Raw genomic sequence first — 13,618 nt, forward strand, 5'->3', positions numbered from 1 at the left:
GTTTGTTTTTTGGACCGCTTTTTTGTTTGGGTCGGTATTAATGATGATGAACATGAGATGAACGTGTCAGAAAGACCTCCATAACTTTCTGCTTCTATCCGGGCCCTTAGATGTTGGCTGCACACAGAAGAAGGGTTATTGCGGGTTATTGTATTATACATCTGATGGCATCTTTGTCAGTCAGGGTTTTCAAAGGCCTCCGGTCAGCGGGTGATCTGGGAGCCACAGTGGGCTTACATTTCTGACATACCAGCTGTGCCAATTTCTGAATTCTTGTGTAATGCTCAGAAGAGGCCAAACATCTGCTAAGAATAATAAGGAAAGAAATAAAACAAGAAGCGTCTCCATGTCCTGAGAAATGGCGATGATGGCTGCAGAAACATTTCTATTCTTGCAGAAGTTCTGAAGGAGGATGGAAGTCGCATTGCAGGAAATCATTGGGCGTCATGGTGCTGGTCCTACACAAATAATGACACTGTGATTGGCAGAGCGGCCTGGATGTTGTTACTGGTGGGTGTCCGCTGCATTATCCCCTGATATGGAGGAGAGGATAGTATAAGGTTTTCTGAGCAACATCATCCGGCTTCACGCACGTCCCTGATATTACACATTGGACTTAACATCAAGGGAACGTCGTACGCAGCTTTAAAGAACCGCTGACACCTATATACGAGCTCACAATAAACCACATGGATTTTACAGCTTGGTCGTGTTGTTAAATTCAGCATCTTAATGAAAAATGCCATGCCTGCCGCCTTATTAAATACAGTGAGCCTCCGAGGGGCCTTTCTGGAAGTGGTGGGGCTCTACAAGCCCAGACCACCCCGAAAACAAAAGAGGAGCAAGAACCCTACATAAAAATGCTCAGAATGTTTAGAAACTAAAACAGGCGATCTATCTCCTGTAGTAGAGCTACCTGGCTCAGGATCCAGGGGTGCTTAAAGTTCTTGTCCATGTGTGGTGGACCAGGAGCCAGAGTGTTCAATTTTCCAGTTCCTGTGTAGTGAGCCAGGATCCAGCATTTTCATCCAGCCTGATCGTGTATGGTGAATGAGGAACCAAAGAGTTCAATCATCTCCAACAAATGTGGTCTACTAGAAGCCAACGTGTTCAATCATTCAACCGTGTGTGGTGGGCAAGGTTCAAGTGTTTTCAATCATCATGTGGACCAGGATATAGTGAGTTATTATAGACCATTTGTGTTGGACCACAATCCAGAATGTTCCATAACTCATCCCAGATAATCTCTCTAGAGATGTGTGATGGACCAAGATCCAATTTGTTTAATCTCCATGGACATGTGTTGAGGGCCAGGGTCCAGTGTTTAACTAGCCTGATAATATGGCTGACCAGCATTCAATGTTCACTCCTCCCGGACATGCACGGTGGAGCAGGATCTTGTGTATTCAATCAACCCAGACAATTGTGAAGGAACAGGATCAAATGCAGACCTCCCAAATCTAAAGAACTGGGAAGAGGGACATCCATTGAGACTGCAAGGAGCCGGCAATTTCTATTGCAGCTATGCTATGCAGCTATGTCCTTTTTGTGGATCCACACTGAAATATTGGATCTAGTGAATCCCCTTAGTGGCCTTCATGCAGTACCCCACACATATTGGGGTCAGTGTGGTCTATAGTCTCATACACAGTGTCCTCAGCCCTGTAGTTGGGGTACACATCATATATTGGGGTCAGTGTGGTCTATAAGTCTTGTACACAGTGTCCTCAGTCCTGTAGTTGGGGTACACATCATATATTGGGGTCTGTGTGGTATATAAGTCTCATACACAGTGTCCTCAGTCCTGTAGTTGGGGTACACATCATATATTGGGGTCTGTGTGGTATATAAGTCTCATACACAGTGTCCTCAGTCCTGTAGTTGGGGTACACATCATATATTGGGGTCTGTGTGGTATATAAGTCTCATACACAGTGTCCTCAGTCCTGTAGTTGGGGTACACATCATATATTGGGGTCAGTGTGGTCTATAAGTCTTGTACACAGTGTCCTCAGTCCTGTAGTTGGGGTACACATCATATATTAACATAGTAACATAGTAACATAGTTAGTAAGGCCAAAAAAAGACATTTGTCCATCCAGTTCAGCCTATATTCCATCATAATAAATACCCAGATCTACGTCCTTCTACAGAACCTAATAATTGTATGATACAATATTGTTCTGCTCCAGGAAGACATCCAGGCCTCTCTTGAACCCCTCGACTGAGTTCGCCATCACCACCTCCTCAGGCAAGCAATTCCAGATTCTCACTGCCCTAACAGTAAAGAATCCTCTTCTATGTTGGTGGAAAAACCTTCTCTCCTCCAGACGCAAAGAATGCCCCCTTGTGCCCGTCACCTTCCTTGGTATAAACAGATCCTCAGCGAGATATTTGTATTGTCCCCTTATATACTTATACATGGTTATTAGATCGCCCCTCAGTCGTCTTTTTTCTAGACTAAATAATCCTAATTTCGCTAATCTATCTGGGTATTGTAGTTCTCCCATCCCCTTTATTAATTTTGTTGCCCTCCTTTGTACTCTCTCTAGTACCATTATATCCTTCCTGAGCACCGGTGCCCAAAACTGGACACAGTACTCCATGTGCGGTCTAACTAGGGATTTGTACAGAGGCAGTATAATGCTCTCATCATGTGTATCCAGACCTCTTTTAATGCACCCCATGATCCTGTTTGCCTTGGCAGCTGCTGCCTGGCACTGGCTGCTCCAGGTAAGTTTATCATTAACTAGGATCCCCAAGTCCTTCTCCCTGTCAGATTTACCCAGTGGTTTCCCGTTCAGTGTGTAATGGTGATATTGATTCCCTCTTCCCATGTGCATAACCTTACATTTATCAGTGTTAAACCTCATCTGCCACCTTTCAGCCCAAGTTTCCAACTTATCCAGATCCATCTGTAGCAGAATACTATCTTCTCTTGTATTAACTGCTTTACATAGTTTTGTATCATCTGCAAATATCGATATTTTACTGTGTAAACCTTCTACCAGATCATTAATGAATATGTTGAAGAGAACAGGTCCCAATACTGACCCCTGCGGTACCCCACTGGTCACAGCGACCCAGTTAGAGACTATACCATTTATAACCACCCTCTGCTTTCTATCACTAAGCCAGTTACTAACCCATTTACACACATTTTCCCTCAGACCAAGCATTCTCCAGACTGTTCGAAGACGCACTTTTCATATTTGATGCAATGATGGTTAGTTCTTAATCTTAGTATTGTCTGACCACAACCTACTGACATTTTCTTCCCTCTCCCCTCCTAGTGCGCAACCTCCACTCCACAAACTCACTCACCCTTGCAGAAATCTCAAACACCTCAATTTACACTCACTCTCTGAGTCCCTTCTCCTTCTTACAGACATAGCTTCCTGCCATGACACAGATGCTGCTGCCATATTTTATAACACTACAATAACAGCAGCACTTGAATTGGCCACCCTGCTCATGCATAGCAAAACTCATAGAATCAACAGGCAGCCCTGGCTAACCAGCCTGACCAAGAACTGAGACGGGCTTCCAGGGTCGCTGAACGGAGATGGAAAAGATCTTGTTCTGCTGAGCACTTCACTGCATACAAGCAGTCCCATGACGGGAAGACAACCAGACCAGATCCCCAACCCGAAGCCGGGAACCAACACACTGACGACGGTTAGCAAAACGTTGAGCCTCCTCCTGAGACAACACCAAATTGTCCACCACATGAGCCCAAATCTGCTGCAACCTGTCAACACAGAATCCACACCAGGACAGTCAGAAGGCTTAACCTGCCCAGAAGAAAAACGAGGATGAAAACCAAAATTACAAAAGAAAGGTGAAACCAAAGTAGCCGAATTAGCCCGATTATTAAGGGCAAACTCGGCCAATGGCAAGAAGGCCACCCAATCATCCTGATCAGCAGACACAAAGCATCTCAAATAAGTCTCCAAAGTCTGATTAGTTTGCTCGGTCTGGCCATTTGTCTGAGGATGAAATGCAGAAGAAAAAGACAAATCAATGCCCAGCCTGGCACAAAAGGCCCGCCAAAACCTTAGAAACAAACTGGGAACCTCTGTCGGACACAATATTCTCCGGAATACCATGCAAACGAACCACATGCTGAAAAAACAACGGAACCAAATCTGAAGAGGAAGGCAATTTAGGCAAAGGCACCAAATGAACCATCTTAGAGAACCGGTCACAAACAACCCAGATAACAGACATTTTCTGGGAGACCGGAAGATCCAAAATAAAATCCATCGAAATATGCATCCTGGGCCTCTCAGCGACTGGCAATGGCAAAAGCAACCCACTAGCACGGGAACAACAAGGCTTGGCCCACGCACAAGTCCCACAGGACTGCACAAAAGAACGCACATCACGCGACAAAGAAGGCCACCAAAAGGACCTACCAACCAAGTCTCTGGTACCAAAAATGCCAGGATGACCAGCCAACACGGAACAGTGAACCTCAGAAATCACTCTACTAGTCCATCTGTCAGGAACAAACAGTTTCCCCACAGGACAGCGGTCAGGTTTGTCAGCCTGAAATTCCTGAAGAACCCGTCATAAATCAGGGGAAATGGCAGAAAGGACCACCCCTTCTTTCAGAATACCGACCGGTTCTAAGACCTCAGGAGAATCAGGCAAAAAACTCCTAGAGAGGGCATCAGCCTTAATATTCTTAGAACCCGGAAGGTACGAGACCACGAAATCAAAACGGGAAAAAAACAAGGACCATCGAGCCTGTCTAGGATTCAGCCGTTTGGCAGACTCGAGGTAAATCAGATTCTTATGATCGGTCAAGACCACAATACGGTGCTTAGCTCCCTCAAGCCAATGTCGCCATTCCTCAAACGCCCACTTCATAGCCAACAACTCCCAATTGCCGACATCATAATTGCGTTCAGCAGGCGAAAACTTACGGGAAAAGAAGGCACACGGTTTCATCAAGGAACCAACAGGATCCCTCTGAGACAAAACGGCCCCTGCCCCAATCTCAGAAGCGTCAACCTCAACCTGAAACGGAAGAGAAACATCCGGTTGGAGCAACACCGGAGCAGAAGTAAATCGACGTTTAAGCTCCTGAAAGGCAGAGACAGCCGCAGAGGACCAATTCGCCACATCAGCGCCTTTCTTCGTCAAATCGGTCAAGGGTTTAACCACACTGGAAAAATTAGCAATGAAACGGCGATAAAAATTTGCAAAACCCAAAAATTTCTGAAGGCTTTTCACGGATGTGGGCTGAATCCAATCATGAATGGCCTGAACCTTAACCGGATCCATCTCTATAGACGAAGGAGAAAAAATAAAGCACAAAAAAGAAACCTTCTGCACCCCAAAGAGACACTTAGACCCTTTCACAAACAAAGCATTGTCACGAAAGATCTGAAATACCATCCTGACCTGATGCACATGAGACTCCCAATCATCGGAAAAAATCAAAATATCGTCCAAATATACAATCAAGAATTTATCAAGATAAGTCCAGAAGATATCATGCATGAAGGACTGAAAAACAGATGGAGCATTAGAGAGTCCGAATGGCATCACAAGGTATTCAAAATGGCCTTCAGGCATGTTAAACGCAGTTTTCCATTCATCACCCTGCTTAATCCGAACAAGATTATATGCCCCCCGAAGGTCAATCTTAGTAAACCAACTAGCTCCCTTAATCCTAGCAAACAAATCGGAAAGCAAAGGTAAAGGGTATTGAAACTTGACCGTGATCTTATTCAAGAGGCGATAATCAATACAGGGTCTCAAGGAACCATCTTTTTTAGCAACAAAAAAGAACCCCGCTCCCAACGGTGAAGAAGATGGTCGAATATGCCCTTTCTCCAAAGACTCCTTAATATAGCTCCGCATGGCGGTATGTTCAGGCAGAAACAGGTTGAAAAGTCGACCCATTGGAAAATTACAGCTTGGAATCAAGTCAATAGCACAATTGCAGTCCCTGTGCGGTGGAAGGAAACTGGACTTGGTCTCATCGAATACATGGAATTCCAAAAGAGGAAGAAGAGGAGATTGACATCAAAGGAACATCATTATGAACCCCCTGACAACCCCAACTAGTCACAGACATGGACTTCCAATCCAACACAGGATTACGTACCTGCAACCACGGAAAACCCAGCACGATAGCATCATGCAAATTATGCAACACCAGAAATCGACAATCTTCCTGATGGACTGGCGCCACGCGCATGGTCACCTGTGTCCAAAACTGGGGCTTATTCTTAGCCAAGGGTGTAGCATCAATGCCCCTTAAAGGAATAGGGTTCTGCAAAGGCTGCAAGGGAAAACCACAACGCTTGGCAAACTCAAAGTCCATTAAGTTCAAGGCGGCGCCTGAATCCACAAATGCCATGACAGAAAATGATGACAATGAGCAGATCAAGGACCCAGATAATAAAAATTTAGGTTGTATAGTAGTGATGGTAATTGAATTGGTGATCCTCTTTGTCCGCTTAGGGCAGACAGAAATGACATGGGAAGCGTCGCCACAATAATAACACAACCTATTGAGACGTCTGAAACCTTGTCGTTCCATTCTAGACAGAATCCTATCACACTGCATAGGCTCAGAAATTTGCTCTGAGGATAACGCCACAGCGCGCACAGTTCTGCGCTCCCGCAAGCGCCGGTCAATCTGAATGGCCAGAGACATAGAATCACTCAGACCGGAAACCCCACCATAACATCTTTAACGGATTCAGAAAGACCCTTTCTGAAAATTGCCGCCAAAGCATCATTATTCCATTTAGTCAACACCGACCATTTTCTGAATTTCTGACAATACAATTCTGCCACCTCTTGACCCTGAGACAGGGCCAACAAGGTCTTCTCAGCTTGATCCACAGAATTAGGTTCATCATATAACAATCCCAAAGCCTGAAAAAAGGAGTCTACATCAAGCAAAGCCGGATTCCCAGAGTCCAGGGAAAAGGCACAATCCTGCAGGTCGCCACGCAGCAGGGAGATGACAATTTTTACCTGCTGAATGGAATCACCGGAGGATCGAGGTCTCAAAGCAAAAAACAGTTTACAGTTGTTTTTAAAACTAAAAAATTTGGACCTGTCACCAAAAAACAAATCAGGAGTAGGAATCTTCGGTTCTAAAACAGGAGTCTGAACAATATAATCAGAAATACCCTGTACCCTAGCAGCAAGCTGTTCTACACTAGAAGCTAATTTCTGAACATTCATGCTAGCACAAGGCTCCTCAGCCACGCAGAGATAAAGAGGGAGGAGAAGACAAAGTAGACTGAAGAAAAAAAAATGGCTCAAGACCTTCCTTCCCTTCTTCTGAGATGCATTTAACTCATTATGGGCCAGTTGTACTGTTATGATCAGGTGACCTTGGAGCAGCATGAAAACTTTCACTGGAGTAGGTGGTAACTATACTGACCGCAAACCCTGATCTTATCACCGCAACTAGAAGTAGCCGTGGGGTGTGCCTAACAAATCCTAGACACCTCGCCACAGCCGGAGGACTAAATACCCCTATAGATGGAAATAGGAATTCTACCTTGCCTCAGAGCGGAACCCCAAAGGATAGGCAGCCCCCCACAAATATTGACTGTGAGTAGTAGAGGAAAAGACACACGCAGGCAGGAAACAGGATTTAGCAAATGAGGCACACACTAGCTAAATAGGAAAGTATAGGACAGGATACTAAGCGGTCAGTATTAAAAATCCTTCCAAAAATATCCACATCAGAAAATACTAAAACTCCACCATCTAACTAAAGATGTGGAGTGTATATCTGCATCTCCAGAGAATCCAAGAAGACCGAGAAAACACTGACACAGTCTAAGCTGGACAAGAGAAAAACAAATGAATAGCACAGAATATAAGCACACTGCATGTGTGCCACAGAAACAAAAACCAGACACTTATCTTTACTGAATTGACAGCTGAGCAGGAGAAGCCAGAAAGTGATCCAACACTTCACAAGAAACATTGACAACTGGCAAGGACTAATGAATCCTGCACACCTAAATATCCCAGTCAGAGCTGCAATCAGCAGATACACCTGGCAAGGACTGCGACTCAGAGACAACTGCATTCCCACCTACAACCACTGGAGGGAACCCAAGAGCAGAATTCACAACATGGTGCACAACCAATGTCAGACACACCGTCATAATATGAGGGGCCCTGTGCCAGTACCGCCGCCCACGAGAGAGTGTTCCCCCCCCTGCTCGAACAGTGCTCTACCACTTGTAATACTTACCTCTCCCTGCTCCACCACTGTGTAGTCTGTGCTGTTAAATCCTTCAATGGCACTGCCAATACAAACTTGTTGAAATGATAGATGATAGTAAAAATATACAGGGGCCCTGGCCTCCATTTAGACCAGTTAATACTTTGCGCCTACTACCACTGTCTGCTACTCAGCAGAGGAACCCACCCCTGTACCTAGCTATGCCACCAGTTTATTTATGAACAATTTTTTGGCAGACATTTAGCCCACTTTATTATTTTGGCCTACTAACTGTGTCAGCCACTCATTACAGTTGTCCTCCACTGAATAAACCAGTGCCGCCTGTGTACTCCTGTTACCCATTTTGAACTGCATTTAGCCTACTTACTTTTTTGGGCCTACTAACTTTGTCAGCCTCTCAGTACAGTTGTCCTCCGCTGAACAAAGCAATGCCGCCTTTTTAGTCCTGTTACCAATTTTGAACTGCATTTAGCCTACTTTATTATTTGGGCCTACTAACTGTGTTTCCTCCTCATCCTGCCCATTGCCCGGCCAGTGATAGATGAGTCTGCTGGTACATTGACCCAGACCACTACATTCCCCTTGCACTCTACACAGCCAGAATCTGACCCTGTTGAAAGTCAGGTTCCCCTTCCCGCATACTATACCACCTTACACGGGGACAAAGAGGAAGGTGCAGATGAAAGTGCAGGTTCCTTCATCAGGTGGAGGGCATACTCGTTGGCGACATCACTGGCACAGTGCCCCTCATAGGACGCAAAAGTGTCTCTGGCAGTGGGAGGCGCCACCCGCCGTCAAATACACCGCCATACTATGAGGGGCCCTGTGCCAGTGCCAACTAGTGGGCCCCCCCTGCTTGCTCAGGATCACAGCACTTGCAAAGTTGAAATACTTACCTTTCCCTGCTCCACCGCCGTGACATATTCCCGCGTTTCCTGGGCCCACGAAAATCTTGAGCCAGCCCTACCCCCCACAACTTTAGCCAAATGACCCCCTGTTTTCAATGCCTATTATTATAAAGTAAATTAAGATTGACAACCTTCAGTAATACGAATTTATGTTTTTGGCATTAAAATGGGCACTGTAGGTGTTTTCCTGTCCTCCACTCACTGCCGACTTTGATTCCCCATTGACTTGCCTTGTGTTTCGTGTTTCAGTCGGCCCCCGACTTTTCGCAATTATCGGCCGATTTCACCCCACCCGACTTTTGAGAAAGTCGGGTTTCGCGAAACCCGACTCGATCCTAAAAAAGTAAAAGTCGCTCAACTCTAGTGCTTATTGTATGTCTGGTTTTTTTTGCTACCTGATGAAGGCTGCACTGTAAAAATAGCAGCCGAAACGCGTTGTACTGTATTTTAAAAATATAATTTATTTATTTTCTTTTTTTGTTTTGAGAAAATAAATTAATTTTATTAACATTTTTCACTGGAAGTGGATGCATTAAAAAAATTCTAAGGTGCTTAGCGCCACATTTGCTTGGAGTTTATTTTCCCTTTGGTTCAGAGATGGCCACTGGATGAGAGCTGTGTCCTTCCAACCGAAGCTGAAAACCCCTAGGTTGTGTCCTATAGAATCAGATCAGTGTCCCTCGTGATGGTGCCATGATGAATTGGCTGCAGTCCTTTCTCTGGTCTGTTGGGTGGTTTGCAGAATGTCTGGCTGGTAGCTCTGTATTACTTCTGCTCTAATGATGTGATCTGAGTCTTTCTATATCCAAGGCATGTTAACTATTTTTAGAATTACCCAGTGTTCTTCAGTCCAACATCAAGATAAGGTAAACAATGGTGATGAGATCACGTAGTACTAATTGACCGGCCAATCTATTTGCACAGTCTTTCCCTCTCTGCTTTAGAAGTCACCAAGCTGGATCCAGAATATAATGCACAATTAGCATATGAGCACACATCAACAAACAAAGATAAACACACACTATGTACAAGTCACTATTACAGACTTACACTGTACAGTGGGGCAAAAAAGTATTTAGTCAGTCAGCAATAGTGCAAGTTCCACCACTTAAAAAGATGAGAGGCGTCTGTAATTTACATCATAGGTAGACCTCAACTATGGGAGACAAACTGAGAAAAAAAAAATCCAGAAAATCACATTGTCTGTTTTTTTAACAATTTATTTGCATATTATGGTGGAAAATAAGTATTTGGTCAGAAACAAAATTTCATCTCAATACTTTGTAATATATCCTTTGTTGACAATGACAGAGGTCAAACGTTTTCTGTAAGTCTTCACAAGGTTGCCACACACTGTTGTTGGTATGTTGGCCCATTCCTCCATGCAGATCTCCTCTAGAGCAGTGATGTTTTTGGCTTTTCGCTTGGCAACACGGACTTTCAACTCCCTCCAAAGGTTTGAGACCTGGAGACTGGCTAGGCCACTCCAGGACCTTGAAATGCTTCTTACGAAGCCACTCCTTCGTTGCCCTGGCGGTGTGCTTTGGATCATTGTCATGTTGAAAGACCCAGCCACGTTTCATCTTCAATGCCCTTGCTGATGGAAGGAGGTTTGCACTCAAAATCTCACGATACATGGCCCCATTCATTCTTTCATGTACCCGGATCAGACGTCCTGGCCCCTTTGCAGAGAAACAGCCCCAAAGCATGATGTTTCCACCACCATGCTTTACAGTAGGTATGGTGTTTGATGGATGCAACTCAGTATTCTTTTTCCTCCAAACACGACAAGTTGTGTTTCTACCAAACAGTTCCAGTTTGGTTTCATCAGACCATAGGACATTCTCCCAAAACTCCTCTGGATCATCCAAATGCTCTCTAGCAAACTTCAGACGGGCCCGGACATGTACTGGCTTAAGCAGTGGGACACGTCTGGCACTGCAGGATCTGAGTCCATGGTGGCGTAGTGTGTTACTTATGGTAGGCCTTGTTACATTGGTCACAGCTCTCTGCAGTTCATTCACTAGGTCCCCCCGCGTGGTTCTGGGATTTTTGCTCACCGTTCTTGTGATCATTCTGACCCCACGGGGTGGGATTTTGCGTGGAGCCCCAGATCGAGGGAGATTATCAGTGGTCTTGTATGTCTTCCATTTTCTAATTATTGCTCCCACTGTTGATTTCTTCACTCCAAGCTGGTTGGCTATTGCAGATTCAGTCTTCCCAGCCTGGTGCAGGGCTACAATTTTGTTTCTGGTGTCCTTTGACAGCTCTTTGGTCTTCACCATAGTGGAGTTTGGAGTCAGACTGTTTGAGGGTGTGCACAGGTGTCTTTTTATTCTGATAACAAGTTTAAACAGGTGCCATTACTACAGGTAATGAGTGGAGGACAGAGGAGACTCTTAAAGAAGTTGTTACAGGTCTGTGAGAGCCAGAAATCTGGATTGTTTGTTTCTGACCAAGTACTTATTTTCCACCATAATATGCAAATAGATTGTTAAAAAACAGACAATGTGATTTTCTGGATTTTTTTTCAGTTTGTCTCCCATAGTTGAGGTCTACCTATGATGTAAATTACAGACGCCTCTCATCTTTTTAAGTGGTGGAACTTGCACTATTGCTGACAGACTAAATACTTTTTTGCCCCACTGTATGTTAAATGGTATATAAGTTTGCAAGTCTGTATTCATGAACCACCAGACATCAACACTTAAATCCACAAGCCAATATGCAGATAAAAAGCCATTTCTTTTGGTTTGCAAAAACATGGTAGGAAATATGGCATTAATATCTTCCACCTTGGACTTCCAGGGGGGCAGATATTTTGAAGATCATGATCTCATAATTTTTGCTAGCTGAGCCGCATCCCTTGTACTAGCCCTCATCTAAGGTCACAAAGGGAAGTTATGTAGATGTGGCTTGTACCTGCAAATGCAGATTCTGAATTATTACCATTGCATAGTGTTGGTAGATAAAGCTCACTGTGGGACTGCACCATTTTCCAATCAGAGCACTCCCCTCTGCAAAGATCTGCACCATTTCTGTGACATCAGGTCTAGTTATTTTCTTTTGCTTATCCTTTTTTTATATATAATTGTATGCACTGTATTATCATGAACTCTTTGTAATATCTTTTCTATATTTTTATTAAATAAATAAAATGTATTATATACAACGTAATAGCTTTGTTCCTTTATAAACTGCACCCCTAAGCCTTGTGAGACCATACGTTACTAGTAACGTGTGTCCAATCGGCCTGTAATAAATGACTGGTGGTGGAAGCTAATTTTTCCTATGGTTATCACAAATCTTGATGGCAACCGTACCGAAATGTATGTATAATAAAGAAATAGAGGTATTAAATGGCAACATCACCTAAAATCTATATTAATATTAATATTGCCCTATAATGGATCCATAAAAAACCCAGTCGTATAACATTACATAGAAAGGGAGTGTGGAAACCACATAAAGAACGACCAAAATGAGGTATTAATACATAAACATCTTTATTGACAAACAAAGTTACAATCCTAAAAAAGCCTAAATAGGCTTGAGACAAAAAACAGAACAAGGTGAAGTAATGGTGGCGATTGCCCCAACCAGTCGCCACTATGTCTAAAAAACGTGCGGACCAGAGAACTAAGGCTGCCAAAAAGGACGCTAATGAGGATAAATTCTATACCTAGAAATATCTATAAATCCTAGTACATACATGTATGATATACCTAACGGGATGACAAAAACAATGTAAATAAAAATAAATACCACAATGCGGTGCAAGCGGCAATGTCAATGATGATATACCCGTATGCAGCCACTAACGCCACTCCAAATATGTATAAAGAATATCACACCTAACTATGTCCCTCCCCCATCGTAACCTAAGACCGTGCAACTCCCCATATGGCTGCCCGGTGAATACCAGGACTAGTCGCCGCTATGCGGCTGGAAGTTTTACCTGTAACAGGGGGGTACTGGTTGGCAGCCCGGTCTGGTCCCACACGTGCACCCGACGCGCGTTTCGGAGCGGAGGCTCCTTCGTCAGGGGGCGTGTCGGCTAACTCCGGAAACGGGGTTTAAATACCAGAGTATCATTGATTGCCGGGACGAGGCCCGGAAGTGACGCAGGCGTCGCCATGACACCGGCGACGCTAGGCGGCGGCGGCGTCATGCAGGAGAGCCGCCAGAACCATGGCAACCCTCGCTGCATATAGACGCCGCAAGCCGCCCAGGGCAGCCGGGACATGACGCGCATGCGTACAGGCAGCGCCAGGGCAATCAATAGAACACTATCACAGACTAAGTACAGATAATGGAAGCACCTGAGAAGTAACTACCACTGGGCACATAGATATAAAACCAGAGTGAAAGAAGGGAAGAGGGGAAGAGGACAAGGGGAGAACGAGAAAAGAAAAAACATGTACTGAAAATAACAACACAAGAAAGAACCATAATATCACCATCTCAGAGAAAT

Source organism: Ranitomeya imitator, chromosome 2 (assembly GCF_032444005.1).
Source record: "Ranitomeya imitator isolate aRanImi1 chromosome 2, aRanImi1.pri, whole genome shotgun sequence".
NCBI classification, from domain to species: Eukaryota; Metazoa; Chordata; class Amphibia; order Anura; family Dendrobatidae; genus Ranitomeya; species Ranitomeya imitator.